Raw genomic sequence first — 10,242 nt, forward strand, 5'->3', positions numbered from 1 at the left:
TCAACATTTATAATTTGAATTGTAATCAAACAACTATTTGAATGGGCCCATTTTGACCTGTGATTCCTGGAAACTAGGCAAAATATCGATTGCGCTTTCTAACTGCATGCATCGATAAAATACATCAATTTAAATATTAATGTTTAGAAAACAATTTCAAAATCATCTATATGCACAATTTATATACTCCCCCTTGGGTACCACTTTTAGACACTGCGTTAATATTTTAAATATAACACGACAAAGTTAAACGTGATCAATTTGAATAACACAAAGTTAAACGTGTTCAATTTGCGTGGTGGATATATGACAAACAGTTTTCGTACAAGATTGTTTTAACTGGAAGTCTTGTTTAATCGTTACACAGCAACTACTAGAAATTCGAGAACAAAACCATATGATTTGTTTGTTTTGAATTAGTACAACTAACGTAGTGTATACCACCCTGTTATGCCTTTTTGCTGTTGACATTCTACAACTGTAAGCGGCGGACGGGTTTATATTGGTGACTTTTGTTTTGCTACAAGTGTTATTGTTTGTCGTTATCACGTAAACCAATATTCCCATACAAAAAAGAGAAGTTTTAGGGAATACCGTAGTGATTCGCATCCCAGTGTCAATCTTCTTTGTTTGATGCAAAACCTTCTTCACTGATGTAGACGAAGGTAAACCTGAGTTGAATAACAAGCTATGTTACCAATATTAGCAAAACCACTCGCTATAAAGCAGAGTATTTCCCAACAGATTCAGTCATAGGAATTGGTTGGTCGAGTTGTCGTTGTGGAAGGTAATAACTGTTTCAAACTTTTCAACTGAAGATTGCTAAACGAGTGCGGAAACAACAATGAAAAAGCAAAACAATCTCTTGTTAAGGACCTCGAAAGGCAGTGACATTTGAAGGCACCAAATGTCTCGGGTTCAAAACGCGTTTCTTAAATTAAAACCTAAGAATAAAACGCTACTCATTACATTTGCGCAAGATTCTTTATATTTCTTTATCTTTATAAATATGCTTTGTTTAAGATTTCCTTGACCTTTTTACACCAGCTATGAATCTGTCACATTTACTACTTTGGCTATGGTATGAATTTGTAGATCTTCAGTGGGTCATGTTTAATATTATTTTCAGTATTTAGCGTAAAAGCAGTGTAACTTGTTTCTGGTTTTTCTGGTTTTCTGGATTTTTCTGGTAAAATCTACTCTTTTTCATCATGTTCTTTGACAAAAAATGCCCTAAAGCATCGGTTCCCAACCTGTGGGTCGCGACTCCAACTGGGACTGCCTGACAATTTGCCAGGGGTCGCCTAAGGCATGGCTAACGACACAAGAAAGGTTGGGAACCGCTGCCCTAAAGCCTGTTGTACAGATTTGTTTTTGGCAGTCGCCGCTACACAGCGCAAAAGAGCAATCATTGCGGCAGTTTTAGGTATTAATTACGAAGTACGAAAGTGGGATCATTGTTAATTTTTACTGCATTAATTTTACCACTGGCAACAGATTTCATAAACCTAGCACGTGGATGCAATCAAAATTAGAAGGTGGCGTAATGTTTGGTAAAAATGAGACGAAATTAAAACAATTTAGACATAGAACAGAAACAGCTGCAAATAAATACCTTTGTGTAACAGGTCACTTAAACCTGTTCCTGGTACTATAAAATGGGACGAACTGTTGTGTATAAATAAGTGGTTTTGTTAAGTTTCTCTGGTGCCTGGCACCAATCCCGGCAGCGCAAACCAATTGCACGTTTATATTCGAGTACTGAGTGAACCTGTTACACTATTTGTTTTCAGTTTTTTATCATGTCATTGTTTTCAAATCCAGCCGCGTGCACAAAACGCTCTGCTTTTTCCTAAATATTGATATTAGCACAAAATCACAATAATATTATCACTTAGATGCATGTTGGCACGCAAAGTCATTATGACGTGGAAATAACAAGTAAATTGGCACGTTTCGCTCAAAAGGTTGGCGACCCCAGGTCTGGTGCAATCCAAACAACTGGTATTATTTATACCTGATTCATGAAACAACAGGGAAGCAAGTACAGTTTCCCTACAAGGTTGTTTTTACTGCTGCAAGTTGCGCAATCATGACAGCTCACGGACAAAAACGAGAACAAAACCATATTATTTGTTTGTTTAAAATCATTACAACTACGTAACCAACCCTGCTATTGTGCTTTTTTGTTTTGACATTCTCTACAATTGTTAGCGTCAGGCAGGTTTGTAAAGTCGGACTTGGTTACAAGCGTCACTGGTTGTCGTTACACCTCAGAATGTTGGGAGTACGGAAGTGATAATCGCATTCCAGTTTATAGTAAAATTAACCAATCATTATCCTCCTGTTTTGTACAAAAACTTTAACACTGATGTGGGCCACACCAAAAAAAAACTTCGAGCGAGGGTTAAATTATAAGCCACATGTGACCATAGCAACAAACCACTCGCTAAAAAAGCAAAGAGATTTTCCTGAGAGCTTCAGTCGCAGAAACAAGAAGGTTATTGTGGTGATAACGTTGTCGCCATGGAAGTTAACAAACGTTTGAGACTTCTCAATAAAATTACTGAAGATGTCAAGCCAGAAGAGTGCAAATATGACAAGGAAAAAGCAAAACAATCTCTTGTTAAAGATCTCGAAAAAGCAGTGGAGTTCAAAGACACCGAATATCTCAGCAACGTTTACAGGGAGAGTCAGCTGTTCCGACAAAAAATAGCTAAAGAAGCTTGGGATACTTTCACGGCAAACATGGCTAAAAGCGACGAAAACCGCAAGGCTTTTCAAGCAATTTTACAGACATGCATTGTTGCTTGAGCAGTTCTCATATTTACATATGTGTTAATTAAATGCTGATACTAGCCCTTACTAATCAATGCAGCTTTACGTCATGTATTTGGAAACGGGAACATATACTTTGTGTGTTTAAGAGTTTACTGCATTTATCACAAAAATGTCAACACTTTGTTGTGTAATTAGATTTTATATTTACTGTTCTTTTTACCTGGTATTGTGTGCTCTATATGTGGAGCAATACGGTTTTTCACCGACATAAAAAAACGTTGAATAAAACATGTCTATAGACATAGTTGAAAAAACATTACTGAAACTTTATGACATCATTTTTGGAACAATTGTTCCTTGGTGGGAAACGCTTTTCATGCTTGCTATATTTATTTTGTTCCTGATTGGACACACAACTGACAACTACATCCCGGGATCAGAAAAAAATCTTCTCATTATTTTAAACTCCATGTAACCATCGATCTTTTCTTAATCTGCTGTGAAATTTCAAACAATACTCTCGATATGAGACCTTAAAAACTTTGAAGCTTGTTTAGGCTTAACAATGAAAATTAATGCTTCGTTTTGCAGACTATTTCTCCATTTTAACAATGCCTGTGTACGTGTAAGTGGGACACAGAATCGAGATGCAAGCTAATGCCTGTCTGTCACTACTGGAAATGATCACAGAAGACATCATACTAAAAGAGTACAACAACAAAGATGATGATGCGACCGAATCTTTTGTCGCCGATTTGGAAAAAGCCTGGAATTTGAAAGATATACAATACATAGCCTATGTTGTGCAAGAGAGTCAACTAGAGCGGCAGAAAATAACTGGTGCAGCCCTCAAAAAGTTCCTTAAAAAAATCGGAGAAGACAATAAGAAAATACTGCTTCAGAAAGTGAATGAAATAGGTTCTGTGATGGTCATGTAAAACATTGATTGAAACGTTTATAGCTTAAAGACAACTTACTTGTCCGAATGTAGATTTTCAGCCACAGTTAAAACTGTGTTTGCATCCATGCCGAAACCCTTTGGTGGACATATACTGATGTAAAATATGTTAAAACACTCTTCATGTTCAAATGTTACTTAAAGGCCGCCTCAGCAGGTCTTTGTAATGTTCCGCTGTAAGTTCGTTCAAAATTGTAAAAACAAATGTCAAAACTTATGCGGCTAATTGCTTTTAGCTACAAATTAGCGTCGCTTATTTGCTGGTCTTCTTGCTTTATTTCTTTGAAAATAACCGCTGTAAATGATAAAACGTTGAAATTTTTTATACCAATACGTTTGTCTTGTGTATTTTGTTTACAAATTAATTTTAAAATAGTGCGTGTCTAAAACATATGTACGTTATACACTGATAACCCTTTGTTTTAAGTATCAAACTTGATCCCAACCTCGATAACCCGACCGCAAGTGTCAGGCATTTCTTCATCGACACGTTTTTTGAATCAGGGTATTTCCCTGAACCTGGCGTACCAATTAATTTAGTGAGCTATTTTGCCGCGTCACCCTTTTTTATTAAACTTCAAAACTCCCGCTGCAGTAAGCCTTGTTTTATTGTTTACAGCCCAAAATTTCTTCATTTGCGTGCTATTTAGTTTTATGTAGTTTCTTGTTATGGATTTCAGTGCATACTAAATTCCTCAGATATACGCAAAGCACAATGTATTCATTCGTGTAATTACTCATATTTAGTTTTGTTTCAGGCAGCAAAATGCCAGTCATAGACGATTTTTCATTAAAACTGTTTGAATACCCATTTTTGACAATAGTTCCCTGGTGGGAAACATGTTTGATGTTCTTTCTTGTCGTTATGCTAGTTCTCGGGCAAATGGCTGAAAACTACATTCCTGGATCCGAAGACAAACTTCTTTCGTGTTGCAAAACTAACTTGGGTATTTATTTTTTCATATTGTGGATCATACGGTAAACATAAAAATACAGTAATAAAATTAAGTAACTATAAAGCGTAACACATTTAGAACCATAAGTTTATCAAAAAAGTTAAGGTATTTAAACACAAAGTTACAAACAAGCGTGGCTTTCGGAATCAAAAAACATTAATCAGTAAAATAACGGTAACCTGCCATCCTGTCTAGTAGTTTATTTTGGAGATTTTGTTTTCATGCAATTATAATTGTTTGTTAAAAGTTAACCATCCATTAACACAATTGTTCATCAATAATATGTATTGCAGTTGTCTGTGCGGAAGATCAATGCGATCACATACCTACAAGCAACATATTTAATTCAAGTGCAACATACGACTTCTGCGAAAGCACAACACCAGGTTCGTTGACATGAAAGCTGAACTTCAACTTTTTATGCAACAAACTACCTTAAGACCCAAATATTTTTCAGATTTTATTTACGTGAAGTTGTCCTCATTGTCCGATCGAAACTACCTAACAAATCACCTGTTTTGTCGAGATGAATCTATCGGTTTGTTCTTCTGTTTTAGTGGTTCCACACAAACCTACTATCTACCTGCTTATCCAAGTTTATTGTCGTTTTTTCAGACCCCCATGCCATTGCTTCCTGTGTTTTTCAACTCTCCTGGATAGAACGGAACTTTGAGTGTTTCATAACTATATTGGCTCTCTTGATGGGTACCCTTGTTTTTAGTTGGAGATTACATCCGGAGGCACGGTTTGTCATGAGCGGATGGAAGTTTGTGTATGAGCATCTAGACACCATTTCAGTAGATCAAGTAGAAAAATTTAACACCAATCGATTTAAGCCACAAGAAAAACGAAAAAGTAATAAAGTTAATGAACAACTGGACAAAATGAAAACAATTGTACTAAACTCTTCGTTAAACCAAAGCTCGGTTTTAATCAACTTAACCTCGTACTGTATAAAAATTATTTTGACTGTTGCTCTTATTGTTGGTCTCGGTTTAAGTTGGTATTTTTTTCTAAAGCCCGACTATTTGTGCTACACAAAACACCATCATCCAAAAACTTACCGTTGTATAATAAAAGCGTATAATTCCTATGTTACAGTGGCCTTTTTATCCATTTGCACTTTAACTTTCTCTTTCGCTGTTATGTTATGTGCGTGGGGACGCCTGAAAGGGCAAAAATTTGGGTCTAAAAATTACATGTTAGAAATGTTGTCAGCACAAAAACGTTTGTCTTTGAAACAAAAACAGATCGCTAACAAATTCCAATAAAACAATTTAAGTTGTTTGCTATTTTTTATGTGCCACTTTGAGTTTAAAAATGGTCTCAATGTACAGTTCGTTTTCTGGAAACACGAATGTTTCCTCGACGTCCCACAAGTCAATCGTAAATAATTTTTAGTGATGTGTAAAACACAAACGACTAAAAGTCTAGTTTAATTGTTCCATAATCAATTAAGTTGGTTGTGTGTAAATAACCAGTACCAAGTTGTAAATAAAAAAGTTGCACAATTTCCTTTTTCAAATATATTTTCCGATGTACGTTTTTACTACATTCCTGCAGACATAACATAATAAATCTATGCAAACAGCAAATAAAATATTATGCAATTGTAATGTCAATCTTATCAAATGAAGTAATCAAGCCATGCGCCTAGGTTTCTACTATCACGCCATGCATTGAATAGGAGTAACTGTGGTTTTGGTGGTGGCGGGTCTTAACAACAGTGCTGCCAGGGTCGTTTTTTTCACACAAATGGATGATTTTTGAAATCAAGTTGTGGGTTTTCAAAAAGCCTATTGTTGTTATTGTACATGCTTTTTCGCAATGAAATTATTAACGGTACAACTGGGCTCGTTTTGAGCTTGTTTGCGATCTTGGCTAGTTTTGACAAGCAGGTTTGCGGCTTGTAAGGGTTTGACCTGGCAACACTGCATTAGAATGTGATGCATTTATTTTTGTATGAATATGCAAATATCGCTCACCTTTACCTGTTTGCACACTTTGGTTTCAACACTCGTAACTGTTGGGTTGTCGTAGCAGTTTCGGATTCTGTATCACTGTAGTGTAATGCTTGATTACGACAAAATGTATCCTTTTTGCGTGTATTTGCGTATTAGTGAAATTATACTTGCAATAGAATAGTAACAAATTACAAATCGTGCCAAATACTTACTGGAGACTAATGGAAAGAAAACTCGTTTTTTACAACAAACAACTTTTTTCACCACTATAGACTTGCAGCATGGACAGAGATGTTTAAAAATGCTTACACTTTGCCAAATGACGTCATGTTTTGTAGCAAATAGCGAGTATTCATGCGCCAAAGAGCGGGAAGTACATCTCCCACTCCCCGGCATGCTATAATCATAGATGACGCAATCAATTTTGAATAAGTGTGACGTATTGTAAGTTAGTTAGATAGTAACCCCTTATTGAGGTTTGCTTTGTATGTTTTGCCTAATGGTTAGTGAGATAGGTAGATAATTATAGGAGAAGCGCATCGACTTGGACAGAAAGAACCTCTATGTACTCCGTCATTTTAATCAAACTGGACTATGACCAATTTCTGCATAAGCCTGTACAAGACTTCAAAAAACAACTAGGTAAACCATTTGACACAACAGGCCTATGTACAGCGTTTTTTATGTTGTTGTTACAAGACCCAGAAGCTCTTGTATTTTTATACTACTTGGGCCAATTAGTTTAAAAAAGGTTTACTTGCACTTGCGATGTTGAAATGCAGCATCCAAAAAGGCAGTCTCGATCCCTAAATACTTTATATGTCCTTTTCTGATTTAAATATTTCACAGAAATATTTTCACAGAAAACAGAAATTTCACAGAAATATATTTAATCAACTTTTTGTGATTTAGTTCATATAAGTATGCATATAACGCATTTATATTCTTTTTTGGTTATTTGCTTTTTCACCGTTTCAGGTTTACAGTAAATATAACAAAAAAATTGTCTTACATGTCCTGTTGATTGTTACGTTTTGATTGTTGTCTCGATATCAGAATTTGATGCCAAAAAGCGAACACCTACCAAATTTCCAAACAAACTTTTTCAGTGTGGAAAATAAAACTAAATTGTAGATATAAATGTAAATATTTGACAAAAAAAACAATGAGGATGGTACCAATTGTTATCACCTCTTTAATTGGGTTTTAAAGAAAAGCTCTGGAATGTATTTCGGTAATTTGATAAATGTATGACGACAAAGATTATATTGTAAGTTTTGAAATTGGGAGGTTAATTGTATTGTTTTATTTTTGGCCACAGGTTTTTTTACTGTAGGGATGTTTTATAACCAATGTGCACAAGCCAAATTAATGCAACAGTCAATTGCGATTCAGGTAAAGCAAATATGTAACTTGGGGCTTTTCAGGTCACCATTCGAAGTTCAACAGAAACTTATTTGATTCGAGCCTGATTTTACACTCGTGCAAATTTGATTTGTAATTTTACGTTAGTCAACCTAATTTTCTTTACTATTCGTGCAAATCATGGCACATTTCCATGATCATCAAAACAAAACTTACCATGTAGATTTATTTACAGCGGTGACAGCCTTAAATGTCTAAAAAGATTTCAAATGGAATATTTTTCTGATCGTATTGTGCTTTTGTATCAATTACGGAGGTAATGATGTTTGCAAATCCCTTCTGCTTGTTGTTGTTGTATGTGTTTACTTCATTGCAGTTTTATCCTTTGGCGATTCTTTGTGCTATGCTGATGATGGCTTGACTTTTGGATGAACTAAAACGCATGGATTTTTTCCACGTACAAACTCAGGTCGGTTAAAAAATTACATTTTTGATTATTATATGCTGTAACGTCCCGTGAACGCATGACGAACGCATTTCTTGCTAGTCAGCGCAATATTATACAATCAGGAGCGGCTCGTACGAGGGGGCTGCGGAGCTTGTCGCGCACTTGGAAAAGCTACATGCCGGGCGAAATAGGCGCGAGGAGGCTGTGGCTCGCGCAGCCCATCCCGTGACGTAGCGCTAGTTGTGTTGTTCGCTTCGCGTCAGTAAGCTCCAAAGCCAAACCCGTGTACTGTTAAGTTCGACAGGAACGTGGCCGAACGGTCTGGCGCGCCTGACCCATATACAGACATAAAAAAACCTGATCGGGATTCGTCCCCGGGAGAGTCCTGGGTTCGAACCCCGTGAAAAAAAAAAGTTTAAGTTTAACAGTGAGTGCAGTTAAAAATTTATTTTGCTATCATTAAATTTATTGTTTGACTGTTGGTCGTGACTTTTTAAGATGACTGTAAGTGGGTTTCAGTTTTTACAGTTATCATTGAATTAAATAAGTGTATCTAACACCTTGAAAAAGAAAAAGAAGTCATCTAACACCTTGAAAAATCACAATTAAACTATACAATAAATATCTGAATTAAAAAGTTTTATGAAAGTATGGGACAAAACATCTGCTACTCCAATGTCATGCAGGAATAAACAACAACAAGAAATACTCAGTTTTAGTTGTTAATGCTACCAAAAAATAAATTAAATTTGTGACTGTGAAGTTAAATGCCTCACTGAAATGCGGGCAATATCAAATGCAGAACAAACAATTGCAGAAGCAACAGGAATTTTGAAATACCTGAGTGAAGACAATAGTGTGCATTTCTTAACACACCACGTCAAGTGCAATCATGTGTATTGATATAATAGACATGTACTATTTCTCTAAACAGTAGCTGCTAAATTGCTTCACAGCAGGGGTTCTTAAACTTTTTCGGTCGTGCCCCACTTGACACTATTTATTTAATCTCACGCCCGCATGGCATTTTTTAGGTTAGCCAAAACAAATTGATAACTTTGTTACTGTTGTTGCTTCATAAAGACGTAAGTAAATTGAATTGGTATTCTTCTGCCCATCTGTGCCTAAAAAGGGACTTAATTTTAAGGGCTATTTCTCTCTACAACGTTAAATTGAAACAAGTGCTCTTGATTTAACGAAATTATATTATTAAATATAATTAATTAAATAAACTATCCCATACCATTGCTGAATGGCACGTTGGTACTTCTGTATTTTCTAAATGATTCACACCAAACCGTAATTTTGAATGTTGTTTTTCCGGCGTTGGCTTCAAAATATGATTTTTTAAATGCGATCACATTCAAGCGTCATATCCACCTCAGTAAATTCTGCATTGTAGTTTTACGAACATGTATATCCATTTAGTATGCGTACGACTTGATGCATGCAACCGATAACTCGATCAATTATAACATAAACTTATCTGCCAAGGGGAGGATATTTGTTCGTATGGGCCCTTTTGAGCTTATAAACTGGTAAATTTGTTCGCTGTCGGCCGCAGAAGTCTGGTTTAAAAAACAACCATTGTCAAACAGCTTGTTGTGTTTGTGTTTAATGTTTATCATGTTGCAATCCTTTTATTCTCCCGTGACGTTTTGTTTTCGGATTTCGCCAAAGATTGTCACATGAATTGCGACACGTTGTGTTTTGGATTGAATTAAAACCCTCTTTTGTAATCTGTTATGTGTTATGACACGTAGGGCGTAT

Source organism: Phallusia mammillata, chromosome 2, assembly GCF_965637545.1.
Source record: "Phallusia mammillata chromosome 2, kaPhaMamm4.hap1.1, whole genome shotgun sequence".
Taxonomy (NCBI): domain Eukaryota; kingdom Metazoa; phylum Chordata; class Ascidiacea; order Phlebobranchia; family Ascidiidae; genus Phallusia; species Phallusia mammillata.